This window comes from Panthera tigris, chromosome C1, assembly GCF_018350195.1.
Source record: "Panthera tigris isolate Pti1 chromosome C1, P.tigris_Pti1_mat1.1, whole genome shotgun sequence".
NCBI classification, from domain to species: Eukaryota; Metazoa; Chordata; class Mammalia; order Carnivora; family Felidae; genus Panthera; species Panthera tigris.
The window spans coordinates 34,586,375-34,600,598 of record NC_056667.1 but is presented as its reverse complement, the minus strand read 5'-3'; the positions used below and the strand labels follow the sequence as shown (position 1 = coordinate 34,600,598).

Below are 14,224 nucleotides of genomic sequence, written 5' to 3'. Positions count from 1 at the left end.
GAAGAGGCAGAAACAAGTTTGGGGCCAGGATCTTTCTGGATGCTTGGCATGGGGTTCATTTTTCTGATCTGTCTCTGATCTTCAGAAGTCCCTGAATCAGCTTATTGGGACTGTCCTAAAGGAATGGCGTTGTGAAAACTAACAAGTGTAAGCTCTGTTATACTTGGGTGAGTAACAGTATTGGTTATAAACATGGTAAAACATCTGGTATTTTCCATTTATCATCATTTTTGCTGTTTATTCTTGCACTTTGTTCAGCTAGGTGAAACTGGAGTGGTCTGTTTGCCCGTAAAAGGCTTCACTTTCTGGTTTTTGCACTCTTTGTTTTACGTTTTGATTCAGATTAACATGATAGATATTGGCTGAATATGAGACTTTTACATTTGAAAACATTTTTTCACTTAAATGTTAATTTAGGTGGTTTAAGTTGCTTTAGAGACTCTCAATTTGAGAAATACAATTCCTTTCTTGCTTTAGGAATCATTTCCTGATAGGGAAGTAGGTTTTTATCTGGTTTAGGAGAATCCTGACTCCTTTGTCCTGGCTAGCAGGAGTTCGTGTTGCTCATTTTGGTGTGGATGTGCATGGAATAATGGTGGTTGTGACCCTAAGGCCCAGGAAGCAGCCTGAAAGCTTTGGTGGGATCTTTAATTGTCCATCTTTAACCTGGGGGCAGGTTCTTTCACCACCTTAGTATTTAGAAAGGAACAAAAGCAAATGTAAGTGAGGACAATGAGGTATAGGCCACAGCACAAGGAGAAAAGAAGTAACCTCAGCTATCCGGATGGCCAAGGAGAAGGTAGCCCAGCTCTCCTTATCTGGGGAGCCATGTCCTAGCTGCTGCCTGCCCTGCCTCCCTGAGTGCCCTCTGGCTGGGCATCAGGTTCTGGGGTGTAGTCTTTTTTCTCACTGATCTGCGGCAGCCCTGCAGACTGTTTTCCTTCTCATCTGTATTCAAGTGCCCATAACTTGGGAGAAAAATGACCTTTGGGGTTGAGGTTTTCTAGTATTTGGTCTTTGTCCACAGGGGCTTTTTTTTTTTTTTTTTTTTTTTTTTTTAGGAAACCTTGAAGAAACTCCATCTGCATTTTGAGTTAGAACCATGAGTAAAGGAGTTTCTTTTTTATAGAAAATTGTCCAGATGCTGGGTTATTTGGGGAGGGGGGGGGTGGGGGAAGTTTCATAGTGACAGGAGAAGGAATAATATAGAAGAGAGGCATTTGGAGGATTTCAGTATGACTTAGAACTGGTACATCATTATTAGTCCTTTGTGAGAGAGACATTTTGGAAAACTTCACAGGAAATTGGTTAAGATCCCTACAAATCAAACTATATCGATTCCCTTCTTTATTTAGGGCTGAAAGGCAGAATCCCCCTACCACCTACCCCCTCCCCCATCCAGTGTGCACACATGCACACCACTCTTACCGTGTGCTACCTTGGTTCCTGTACACTCCCAAGTGGACAGAAAGGCAGTTCCCTAGAGAAAGAACCCACTCTTCCCTCCCCATTCACTTGTCCTAGTCACAGCCCCTCCAAGTAGGAGGGGTCTGGCCAGGGTTTTTATTGCAAGGGCCCGGTTGTTGGGTTGTGGTCCATCTGCCTGTGGCCCCAAGTCAGCCTGCATTTTTTTCTGTACAGACAGGCAAAGGCGCTGACGCTATTCTTCTAAACTGGGAAATGAAATGCAAAACCGACGTTAATGTAACATTATGGTTGAGATTAAATGCACCAAAATCAGGAAATTCAAAGTTATGCTTCCCACAGCAACTATAACTCAGCCTCATCTGGCGTGTGTAGTATTTTGTGTTAGTGCGGATGGTGTTATATGTTAAGACATTAAAGTTAACACCATAAGCAGAGCACAAAATGCTTGAGGGGGCTGAGTTATGACGACTGTGTGAGCTGTAAGTGTTCTTGCACAGGCTCCCGACTCCTGGTATAATTTTTCCCTTGCCCATCAGACCAATTATTGCCTTTCTTTTTACTTATATCTCTGCTTTAACACGCCCTTCTTCCAGGGTCACCATAAATGAATTCCTCTATTGGTGGCCAGTGATGGTGGTAGGAATGGGACAGCCCACTAGGCCCTTTTGTCCCTTTTGTTGCTGCCTCCATAAAAGTGGTGCTTCCCCCTCCATCTCCAAAAGCCCCCCCCTTCACGGGCTGCTGTTTCCTGGTGGTCCCTCATAGGGACCCCCCCCCCCTCCCCACCTCCCCGCTGTCCCTTTTCTTTGACTGTCACTGTAGCTCCTCACAACCACTCCCCAAATGGGAACAAGCATTTGCTGTGTTCAGGTTTTGGCCCTGTTGTAACTTCACGTGAGAGCTGAAGGGGCCCTTCTTTATTTGGAGCAGACATAGCAATGTAGAAGTAAAATATACATCCCAGGGAGTGGAGCACTGATGCATGGTGGTGCTGCCTTATGTGTTTGGCATAGCAGAGGTACAGATCGAAGTGGGTTTATTTGCTCTATTCAGCCTGCTTCTCTATCTTCCTCAGGGTTTATACCTTCAAGCTGCTGTGGTGTGTAGTTAGGGCTATGGAGTTGCCTGGGGGTGGGACCAGGAACTTTCCTTGGGGAGCATTGGGTCATTGGTAACAAAATCACCACATAATTTAGTACAAATCAAGAAACCTCCCCCTAGCCTCTTATTATCCTGGTGGCCTCCCCAGGGCTGACACAGCTGTTGGAATGCAGATTTTGTTAGACACTGGGCTAAGGTTGGTGGTGGGGAAGAGTTGTAAAGAATAGAGCCATTGATAAATGATGAATGAAATCAGGGACTGTAAATGAACAGTGACACTGAGCTGCCCTTTAATCAAGTAAGCAAAGGAATGGGGAGGACCTTATTCTCTGTAACTACCTTAGAGGCAATGCAAAGGCCTCTCTTTACTCTTGGGTTAGTAACTTCAAGCTCTGTATTAGATGCTGGGGACATAGAAACAGGTAAGAAATGATTCCTACCCTCAAGGAGCTCATAGTCTAGGAGGGTAAACCTACATGTAACCACTGTTAAGTATTTGATTACATCACGTAGTTAAGTACTTGGTGCAGTGGGGACTCAAAGAATGATCAACCCTGCTCACAATGTGGAGGAGAGGTCACATGGGCTTCATGTTAAGAGAAATTTAGGAGATTTAAGAGGCCAAGTCGGCCTGTGGCCTCTCAGAACTTTTACAGCAGGAATGAAAGAAGGTGCTCACAGAGTAAGCCACGATGAATTGGCCTAAGTCTGAAAAACTGACCTGGATTGCAGGGTCGTGTGTGGGAGTGCTGAAGATGAGGAAGAGGGAGAATGAAGACTTTGTACGTGGCAAATATTTCACTGTTTGGTTAGTAGGATTATCTGTATTGGTTATATGGTGCTTCTCACATTCAAGCTAGCAGGCAGGTCTTATTGGGATGTTGTGAGAGTGTAAAGGCCAGAAGAGGTTTGAGAGAATTTTAGCCAATAAAGTATGGGCCAAAATGTAAGGATCAGCATAAAAATATGTAAACTGAGAGAAAAAAAATACGTAAGCTGAGGCCCTGAATCATTGTCAGGGGAAGCTAATCCAACTGCTATTGAAGGTAGCACAGGGTTGGGCTGCTTGGCCTTTTGGGGGAAGCAAGGGCTGGAGAATGACATGGCACCTCCCTCTGACCTCCAAAAGTATTGGCAGTTTGGATTTGGATCTGCTAGACATCCCTTGGGAAGACCCACCTTCCATAGACCATGGAGGTTTAGACCCTTCAAACAGATAAAGAGCTGGCTGACTAACATTGAGGGATGAGATGGAAGGATTAATGAAGAAATAGACCTGGGTGACAAGAGAAGATGTGCTAGAGCAGAGGTGACTGGAGGGCATAAGGTTGTAGGGGGTGGTGAGCTCTCCCTCTGAGCAGCAGCAACAGATACACAGCCATAGAAAAAAAGCAGGTAGTGGAGATGTGAAATCCAGGGTAAGTCCATAGGCTTCACTTCTCCCTGCCTCCATCCTGTCTTGTTTTTCTTCTCCCCCAATATTGATTACATTTCTTGCTTTGTAGACTGATCCCAGTTGTTTGACATGAGGAAACTGATATTAGGAGATGCCTTTTCCATCTCTTTGTCTTGTTGGGGAAAAGGATCCTGCATCATTTTGATTAAGATGCCATTGGGGTAACTATTTTTTATTCTCTTATCCTGGGTGTTCACAATACTTAAAAAAACCCCACAGCTATACATTTATGTGATGAGTTTTGAGCTCTAGCTGTGAAAATTGAGTCTTAGCCTAAAAGCCTGAAACAAGAGTATTCCCAGATTGACACTAGCTCCCCAGCCTGGCAGGTCTGCAGCAGAAGGGTGAGCAGGCTGGAACAGGCAGAGAAGGGTTTGTGTGTATAGAGTGCTGCCACAGGCAAAGCCCTGTTAGGTGCTGAGAGAATCAGAAAGAAGGTAAGTAGACTCTGGAGGGAGAGACAAACATCAGCGAAGCTTTTAATTTGATGTACACGTACCTTGGAATAGGTTGCTGTTTTGGTCCTATCCCTGTATGTAGTGGCTAATGGGAGATCTTGGTCTGTGGGCAGCAAAACAGATCTGTTACATGAGCAGTGCAGTTCTGTTCCAGTGCTGTGGTATCTAGTATCCAGTGGTAGTATCTGGTAGTACGTGTTCCAGTGCTGTGGTATCCAGTGCTGAGTATCTAGTCCTAGGGAGGCCCTTTTAGCCAAGGTTTGGTCTAAAGTCTAAATGCTGGCAGAAGTTCTTATGTGGAGCTGCTGATGTTGCTGAAAGGAAAGGAGCGTACCAAGTCCACAGTGAGGCTGGGAGGCAAAGTTGGTGAGCCAGAAGAGGAAGTGTGAAGGTGTTGTTGAATGGAATAGAAGAAACAGATGTTGCAAGCCAGGGTTCATGGGAATGGAGTGAAAGTGTTCTAAGGGGTTAAAAATGGACGTGGGGAACCTGATTAGGAGGCATTATTTGAAAGTGATGTTAGTAGGTTAGACTAAGGCAGTGATGGTAGGGATGGAGAGAAGAAATTATGTGTTGTAGCTTTTAGATGTGCTCGGGGGGAAAATGAGCTTGAGAACCATGCTTTGAAGTAGCTTGTAGCTCATTTGGATACTGGTGGGCTCCTAAGAGTCAGTGGTACTAAGAGATTTGGCAAGGGTAAAGATGGAACCTATGATTGTTGTAAATGGGGTGCTCTGAACTGAAGATCTATACTAAGGAGATCTGATAAGGCGAGTTCTGTAGTGGTGATATAAGTAGGATCTTTTAAAAAACATTTTTTTTTTAACGTTTATTTATTTTTGAGAGAGACAGAGTGTGAGTGGGGGAGGGGCAGAGAGAAAGGGAGACCAAAGCCGGAGCAGCCTCCAGGGTCTGAGCAAGCGGTCAGCACAGAGCCTGACTCAAGGCTCGAACTCACAAACTGTGAGATCATGACCTGAGCCAAAGTCGGAGGCTTAACCAACTGAGCCAGTAGGATCTTTTTGATCCTTGTTTGGTCCTACCTAAGGGAGGTAAGTAGTAATGATTAGGTAATTGGATGATAACCGGAAAGAAAGCTTGGAACCTTGTTCTCCAAAAGTGTGATAGAACTGAGAGCCACGGCTTAAGAGTGTGGTGTTTGGAAATGGAGTCCAGGGACTCTGTCTGCATTGTTGACAAGTTTTTTTGTTTTGTTTTGTTTTCCCCGGTGCTAGTAGCATTTGAATGAAAGGCCAACTAATAGACTGGAAGGGATTGGTAGTTAGTTGGGGATGGCGGAACTAGGGACTGAAGAATGGCATATGAAACATGCCATTTTGATCAGGTATACTTTTACTAGAAAGGTAAGTGACTAGAGAAACAAGGCCAGGGTAGGCCTTAAAAGGAAGTTCATGGTAGTTGGTTGATGTTGGTAAGGAATCCTTAGCGTGGTGCCTCAGGATCTTGTGAGAATTGACTGTGATCCTTTTCCAGATCTGTGGCCAAAGTTAGGTCTTTTTCAAGAAGTCTTCATAGGAGAAGTATCCAGTCCTGCTTTTTGATTCATTTGGACAGAAGGAAGGTAATTTTCTGGAGAGCATAGTGTGAGTGCTCTGTGGGTAGCTGATGCCCCGATCTTGACAATATTTGTCAAGGGAGCAAGCATTGTCGTGAAAGAAGACCTCTTGCTAGTTCCCTAACAGAGAGGTGCCAACTTCCTCAATAAAGTTCTGGGATGTTCTGGGATGTGACATGCCAATTTTTCTCCCCTGGATTGTGGCAGCAAGGAGAATGAAGTTTCTGATGGCAAGAACCAGAAGTGGTTGGGAGATCTAAAGGGCTTGTCCCAGGTGCTTGAAAGTGGGCCAAGTAAGGGTTTGATGTGAGAAAGGAACTGACACCTGTGGCTCAGATTCTCACTTGGTCAGTATATCTGTGATCAGGAGGTAGTTTCATAAATGTTCTAGACTATATCTTTGTTATTCAAAGTGTGGTCTAACAGCCAGCAGCATCCTCATCATCTAGGAGCTTGTTAGAAATGCTTGTTAGAAATATCAGGCCCTAATCCAACACTAAATACAATCTGTAATTTGACAAGAGTTTTGGATAACTTGAAGTCTGAGAAACACTGCTCTAGTCTAAACCAATGGTTCTCAAACTTTAGCAATCAGAATTGGGATCAGAATCATCTGGAAAGCTGGCCACAGATTGCTGGTCCCACCCTCAGGGTTTCTGATCCAGAGTCTGGGGCAGAGGCCAGGAATTTGCATTTCTAATAAACTCCCAAGTGAGGGGATGCTCCCTGTGAGGGAACAGGCTTTGAGAACCACTGACCTCCCTAGCTTTTTCGTCTGTAAAATAAGACAGTGATTCCTGCCTGCCTTACAGAGATATAGGATCAAATGAGCCAATGTGTGAGAAAAGTATTCAGTTCATCGTAGGCAGGATGTCAATCTGTGTATTGCTTGCTCCATGGTCAGTGATTTTAAAAATCTGTCATGCCAGCACAACTGTTTCCCTGTCCTGGCTTCTGGCCAGCAGCAATGGTCAGAGAACAGGAAATCTGTGAAGCACCCCATGGGAATACAGTCTTCTGTGGAGAGACTAGTAGTCCCTTCAGGAGCGGGTCCTCCTGAAGCCCAGTCAGCTTCTCAGGTCTCCTACCCAAGTTGCCTACCAGAGCCTCTTTCTGGTGGGGCAGCCTGGTCCTGTCTTGATCACCTGTTATCCCAGGGTAGTGGATCTTTAGTGCAGTATTTGTGCTGATTGGGAAAATGTCCTTTGTCTAACCAAGCCTCTGATTTTATCTTGTGATACTGAGTACATTACATGACTTTCCCTCACCATACTGGTTGATTAAATGAACAGGCATTGGGTGCATGTGGCCAAGTCCCATAATGTGTACTCTGGACCTCCAGAGTGAGGGAAACTAAGGTAGAGGTTCTTCTGATAAGAAGTAATATAGCATAATGGTTCAGAGCATAGAATGATCCAGAGCTGGACTCTGGATTTGAGCCTAGACTCCACCACCTACTAATGGTATGACTTGCCTTGGGCAAGTTAGTTGTACTTTTTATGCCTCAGTTGCCCTGTTGCCAAAAAGGGGTTAATAGCACCAATCTTGGGGTGCCTGGGTGGCTCCATCGGTTAAACATGCTACTCTTGATTGCGGCTCAGGTCATGATCTCAGGGTTCGTGAGTTCAAGCCCTGCATTGGGCTCTCTGCTCTCAGTGCAGAGCCTGCTTTGGATCCTCTTTCTCCCTCTCTGCCCCTCTTTTTCTCACTCTCTCAAAAATAAACAAACATTTAAAAATATATGAAAAAATATATATTAGCACCAGTCTCAGGACTGTTGGGAGGATGAGATATAGGTGCTTAGAACAGTGCCTGGCATGTAATAGCTATAGGAGTTAGCTCTTACGAGTAGAATTAGCACTAGTAGTATTCTGACTCATGGCTTCATTGCAAGGTATTGGGGAATAGCGGGTGGCTGGGAAGCAGGCCCTGCTTTGGGAAGCGTAGAGAAAGCCTTTAGGCCCTCTATCAACATAGTAGGTAGAGCTTAGGCACCCCCAGAGAGATTTTTTTTTCCTCCACTGGAATGGTAAGTTAGACTTGAGACTTTCCATTTCCATGACTTCCCTTAGTGCTGCCTCTGGTGGGCCTCTCCTGCGTACAACCCCAAGATTTGCTTCAATTAATTTTATGACAAATACGTATACAGGTAGCTACAAAGAAATCGTTTGGTCGTTTGCTGCCCTAAAGGGTCAGCTTCACAGAGGCCACTAATATCTGCAGTTATTTACAATTGAGTATGTAAAAATGCTTGAACTGTGGCTGATCCACAGTCATGTAAGGTAGACACATAGATGCACACTACTGGGTGAAGATGCAGTTTTGAAAACTTTTGGTCTCAATTTATTGTATTATGTTTTTTTTTTAATTCAGATTTCAATAAAAGCAAATTATACATCACTCCGCACACTCCCCCCCCTCCCCCCCCCCCCCAATAAAGAATAGCAGTGTCTATTTTCAGCCTCTTTTCTACATTTTAATTGCTTTGGGGTCTATGGGGATAGTGAAAAGGGACATGTAGGTGAAAATCAGCCTTTTAAAGCTCTGATTTTTTACCCTTCCTTGTCCTGAAACTTCGAGCATCAGCTCTCATCTGTCAAAGTGTAAATCAGCAATTAAAACCCAAACAGCCAAATGCCAAAGATGACCCGAAGCACAAAGCAACTGACAAACAAGTCCGGACAAATCGACGGGTAATTTATAAGCTTTGCCCTAAAATCTAATTATTTGGCAATTCGAATTTGCAGCCAGCCAGGGCTCGGCAATAAATTTAACCCGCCATAAATTATTTAGGAGCAGGCTGTGGTGTAAATCAAAACCACGAGTGTTTGTTTAAGAAATAAGCTCCTTGTGCATAAAATGTCTTTTTTTTCCCCCCAAGGGAGAAACTGTTAAGCAAACTGTGCCCTGTTCCGTTGCCCAGTGCAGCCCTCACTTCCCCCTCTCAACTTCTCCTCTTCCCTGTGGCCAGGAGGTACCTTGATCCCTTGGAGGAAAGCCTGCCTTTGCATGGGATTTGTAGCCCAAAACGAAGTATTTGCATAAAACTCATGATTTTGCCACATACTGCTTTTTCTACCTCGTGGTGTGATGTTGTTTTTGGATTTATCAAACCTTTCTGTGCACATTCTGGAATTTCCTTCATAGGATAGAGGGAAGGTATAGATTAGTTGTTACCATTTCTAAATCGAAGGAATGCCAGTTCCTAGGTTGAGAGGAGGAAGCCATGAGAAATGATCTGCTGATTCCCTTATTTCATACAGGACCATAGAACCATCAGCTCAGGCAAAGGAGAACTTGTGCTTTGAAAAAAAAAAAAAAAGGTCTGTAAGAACACTATACTATTAAAACTTCTGTCCCATTGTCAAGAAATTCCAGCAGTCCAACCTAAGTCCCTTCTGCTTAAAATCCTTCTGTTGTTGTTCTATCTTCAAATACAATCTTATCACTGAGGACAATTTAGTTGAAGGGAATTTGAATACCCTGAAAGCAACCTACACATTTATTTCTTGTAATCTACTGATTGTAGGTGTGAAATTTCATTTGGACCACTATTGCAGTTTTGTCCTGAGACAAATATTTACTTGGTGCTTCCTTTTTATGTGTCTTTCCTCCCCTTAAAAAAACAAAGAAAGGTTTGCTGTTGTCATTTTATTGAGGGAGACAGCGGATAGAGTGGGTTTGAAACCATGGATACTTTCAAAAATCCAAATTCTGAGGCTTCTGTCTTGAGTTGTCAAGTTGTGGCTAGTTCCCATCCACCATCAGCAGACCAGCTTTCTGAATCTATCATGCTCTACCTTTGGACAACCTAGTGGCGCAGGTAGCTTGTGGACAGTGTAGGGTGACTAGCTATTCCAGTTTTAGCTCTGAAAGTTCTGTGTTCCAGGAAACCCTTGGTCTGGACAGACAGAAAACTGAGACATTGGTGGTTTGTAGCAGTGAAGGGAGGATGGGAGGCCACTTAAAGATGAGAGACAGGAAATGCTTTGGGGTGTTCTCTGTCTGGATTTGAATCCTCACTCCACCACCTACCATGTTTGTCACCTTCAGTAGATCACATCACCTCCCTGTTCCTGTGGAGAGCTCTGTAAAAGCAGAGATCTCTGTTAGAGCCGTGTGCTTGGCTTTTATCTTGCTGTTTATCCTCCCTTTTCACATGTTACTTACCAAAAGTGGAGAGAGCGAGGTTTGCATGCGAGAACAGAGCTTGTGCTGGCGAAGCAAACCTAGGGCTCCTGGCTCCCACCCTCCCCGAGCCCCGAGCATAGCACCGTCTGCATCACTGCAGTTGCAGTGGAGCCTATGCAGCAGCGGTCCTCCAGGACTCTCTGCCCGCATAGTCCACGGTCTCTTGTACCTTGAGAGCAGCCTCTCTTCCTAGGAGACAGACCAAGCTCACTAAAGACAACCTTTCAGACTGGAAGAATCAGCTCTTGACCCTTCAGATTTTGAAAGCTGTGAGTCCTGTTCTAAGTCTTATTTCCCCATTTGGAGTCCCACTTCTGCCCCTCACAAAGTGTGAAGCCTTGAGCAAGAGACCACTTCTTTTTTGGGCCTTAGTTTATCTGTAAAACAGGGATCATGACAATTGTTGTTAAGAGGTTTCAATGAGGTCGTTCCTGTTAAGCATTTAGCAGAGTGTCTGCCATGTAGTAAACAACAAATGGAAGGAATGAAATGATTCCATTTCCCAAGTGTCCCGAGGGTGTCGGAGCCAGCTCCTCTCTACCCCTTGCCCAGACTCCAAGCACCTCAGAGAGAGGAGCCACATCTTCTTGTATTTGTCTCTATGTCCACACCCAGCCCCTGCCTGGTAAATAGTAGGTGCTTAATAGTGTTGGTTTATGAGCTGCTGCTGCTGCTGCTGCTGCTGCTGCTATGACCTATCTTCCAGGATTAATAAGGGTAAGATAAAGAAAATGTATTTGCAAGTATACTATAAATTGAAAGTCCTAATGCTCGGTATGTCCCTCCGCTAAGATACTTATCATAGTGCATTCTTCATTATTTGCTCAGTGTCTTTTCTGCTCACTAGTCTGTGCACCTCTCCAAAGCAGAGATACATCTCTCTGAATCCCACTGCAACACCTGTACAGTGCCCTGCACACAGTAGGTGCTACTCAGGTAGTTTAATTGAATGTAAATGACATACAGTTGTAAGGAATCGTGGAACTATTCTTAGGGGAAGAATAAAGGACTGGTAAATACATACTGGTTCTTTCCTTCCTGGTGCTACCTCCACACAAACAGACACTCATCTACTCCTAAAAACTTTTTCCCAGGGTAATGAGGAGATGGAGGGAAAAGGAGAGGCAGGAATAACAGTGTCTTTATCAGAGCAATTGCCTCCAGAAGCTAGTACTTAGGCACATCTTCATAAGCTCCTGGGTTGGAAGTTACTAAACCTGTAACTTTAGCATTCCCTTTCTGATCATTATGAGCTAAAAACTGTTGAAGTGTTTGGCATGCCCCAGGTGCACTGGCTGCAGAGTCATGTCAACTTGGTAGAGATTAGAGTTCCGCTCTCCTAAATGGACTGTTGGTGCCAGTATTTTGAGGTTCTGGGCTTGGTTGGGCAATCTTGGAAGGTAAGAAGTACCTAAGTGAGAGCCTTTCTGCTGACTCCTCATGGGGTCTTCTATCTCTCAGCTTCTCTTTGCATCCTCATTGGCTTAAATGAATATGCCTGTGTGCAAGGTCATTGTTACAATAGCTGATGGTGCTGAGAAAGGGCCTGTGCAAAGTCATGTTCTGAGATTGGCTCTTGAAAGTCCCTCTTCTTGATCTTAGGAAGAAGGCCTGGCTGATGGGCTAGTAACACTGGGCAGGTGTATTTATGATAGGTCCAATCCACCAAGTCCCTGGCCCCCAGGCATTTCAGGGATCTACTCTTCTTTTTGCTTGGAGCCTAGACTGGCTTGTTCCTCCTGTCTGGGAGGGTGATCCTGAGTGTGAGCACAGGTTGGCTCCATTTCCCTAGGGGCAAGGAAGCCAGCAGCAGGACAGTTTGAAGACAGAGGTGCAGTGGGGAAACCCAAAGGCTAAGTTTTCAGAGAATCTACTGGGGATGCTGACTTGGTGCTAGTCAAAGCAGGAGCTGAAGCGCTTACTATTTTATAATAAATACTAATGAAATTCTAGATCTATAATAACATTTCAGATATCTGAAACAAACCATGTGCTTGTAAAAAAGTGGGAAGAGATCAACTTTAAGCCATAAATTCTTGGTAATAGAGGGTTTTTTTTTTCTATTTATGTTTGATAGATATTTTTGTTTCCAGAGGAATGTCAACTCCTAATTTCATAATGTATCATGGGCTTAAGAAAATTGAATTTAATAAAAGCCAGAGATGAATGGCATCCTTAAAGGTCCCAACACTTGTCTTTATTAGCAGGACAAACTGCAGGTCTCCAAACACTGCTTCTCTCCAAATGAAAGTTTAAATGAAAAGTACAGTTGTGTCACAGGTTAAATTTCATTGTGGGCCCAGCTAACATTGTTAGTAAGGAGCTGGCTGTATTTGTTTCTTTAGACACCAGGGCAGCCAAACTCACCAGGCTGTGGAGCCCCTGTTGGGGAAGTGCTGCTCCCACACAGTGGGAGGATAGATCAGAAATTCGGGTGTCAGATGAGCCCCACCTCAGAGTTAGCGCTTGGAAATCTTTGATTTCTGATTTTTCAGGGGGACCAATGTGTATTTTGCTTGTATGTGTGCCTCAGTTTTATTTTTCAGCACGAAATTCTCCTCTCCCATCTCTGCTTAGTAGTGCTTTGTGAGGAATGAGAGAGGCCCGGGGAATTGGGATGAGTACCCCCCTCTCTTCGAGTTGGGAGGAAAGATACCACCTAATCTGAGCAGCAGCTAGGGCCTCCTTGCTGTGCCCCCTCTGCCTCAGCCTTGCTGCCCTTCCTATCTCCAGGGGCTCCTGTTAGCTTCCCCATCTTTGGGGATCAGCGCGGGGAGACCAGGCAAGCAGAACCTTTGAATTTCTCTGTTATGAAATCTGACTGCCTTGATTTGGTCTTCAGTCCTGCTTTTATGTGTTGGATAAAAATAGATGCTTTAAAAACAAGCGTGGTGGTATTACGTGTGTTTGAGGAAGAGGCTACCTGGCTGCCCTGGGATATCAAGGAGATCGGCCATTTCTTCCATCTTCCATCTCGTCCTTGTCCTGCATGCAGTCAGGTGTCCACAGCTTCTGTGCTGCTCCTCCAGGCTGTCCCCGGAGAGAACCAGTTTGCCTTGATTTTAGTGATATGAGAAAGGTCCCCTCCAAAACTGGGGACCTGGGGTAGGGATGCTGCTGGAGCTGACTGCTGGGGCCACGGAGGGGGCAAAGCTCCCCTTCTCTCTCTGCAGTGGAGGTCTTTTCCACATGCTAATTTTACTCGGAGGATTTTGCTTTTTATTTATTTTTTTTATTATTTCCTATTTGTCTCTTCCAGATGTTTTCAGGGCAGTTTTTTTGTGTTGTAAACTAATTCCATTCATGTTTTAAAAATTTATGAAAGCGCTAATAAAAATGTCAAAGTGGTAAAAATGTTAGCTTTTCCTCTGCTTTGATTAAATTTTGCAAACTGTTTTTGAATATTAAAAAGCAATAATTTTTTTTATTCTCTCTCCTCGCTTTCCCTCTTCTCTCTGGTGCGTGTGTGCTCTCCTGCCCTCTCCCCCCTCTGGTGCATTCCTCCCTTCCCAGGAGCGATGTATGAGGCGTGCTGCACAGCCAGCGTTCTGCAAGCCTGTTTGCACACCAGGACCTTGGTGCTGTGCATCTCTATTAAATAACGGAGACAAATTAATCTTAGAGACACCAAACAAATTGTCACTCCTCCTCCTTCTCTTCCATTACGTTCCAGTGGACTGGGAAGGGCTGGCTAAGTGATTGGGGGGAGCAGGCTGGGGGAGGGTGTACTGCCTGAAAGAAAGGTGGGAGGCACTAGCTCCTATTACTCTTACTCAGTTTTCTTCTTCTCTTTAGTATCCCCTTTGGCTTTATTTATTATTTATCTTTTCTTTTTTTTTTTTTTTTTTAAATGAATGAAGAAGCTCATCGGTTCTGCTTAAATTTAAATGTAGAGGGCTGTGATTGGTCCTGTGGCTGGAGATCCAGGCCCATCAGGGCAGAGGCCTAGGCAAGGGGGAGGAGTGGGGCTATTTTCATGGCCTCCAGTGAACAAGCCTCTGGCAGAGAACCAGT

General features: G+C 44.6%; 1 protein-coding gene across 8 annotated transcripts in view; it reads left to right on the top strand.

The window, feature by feature from the left end:
- ERI3 (ERI1 exoribonuclease family member 3) overlaps window positions 1–14,224 on the top strand; it is a 127,731-nt gene that overhangs the window by 18,591 nt on the left and 94,916 nt on the right. The window lies entirely within an intron of this gene.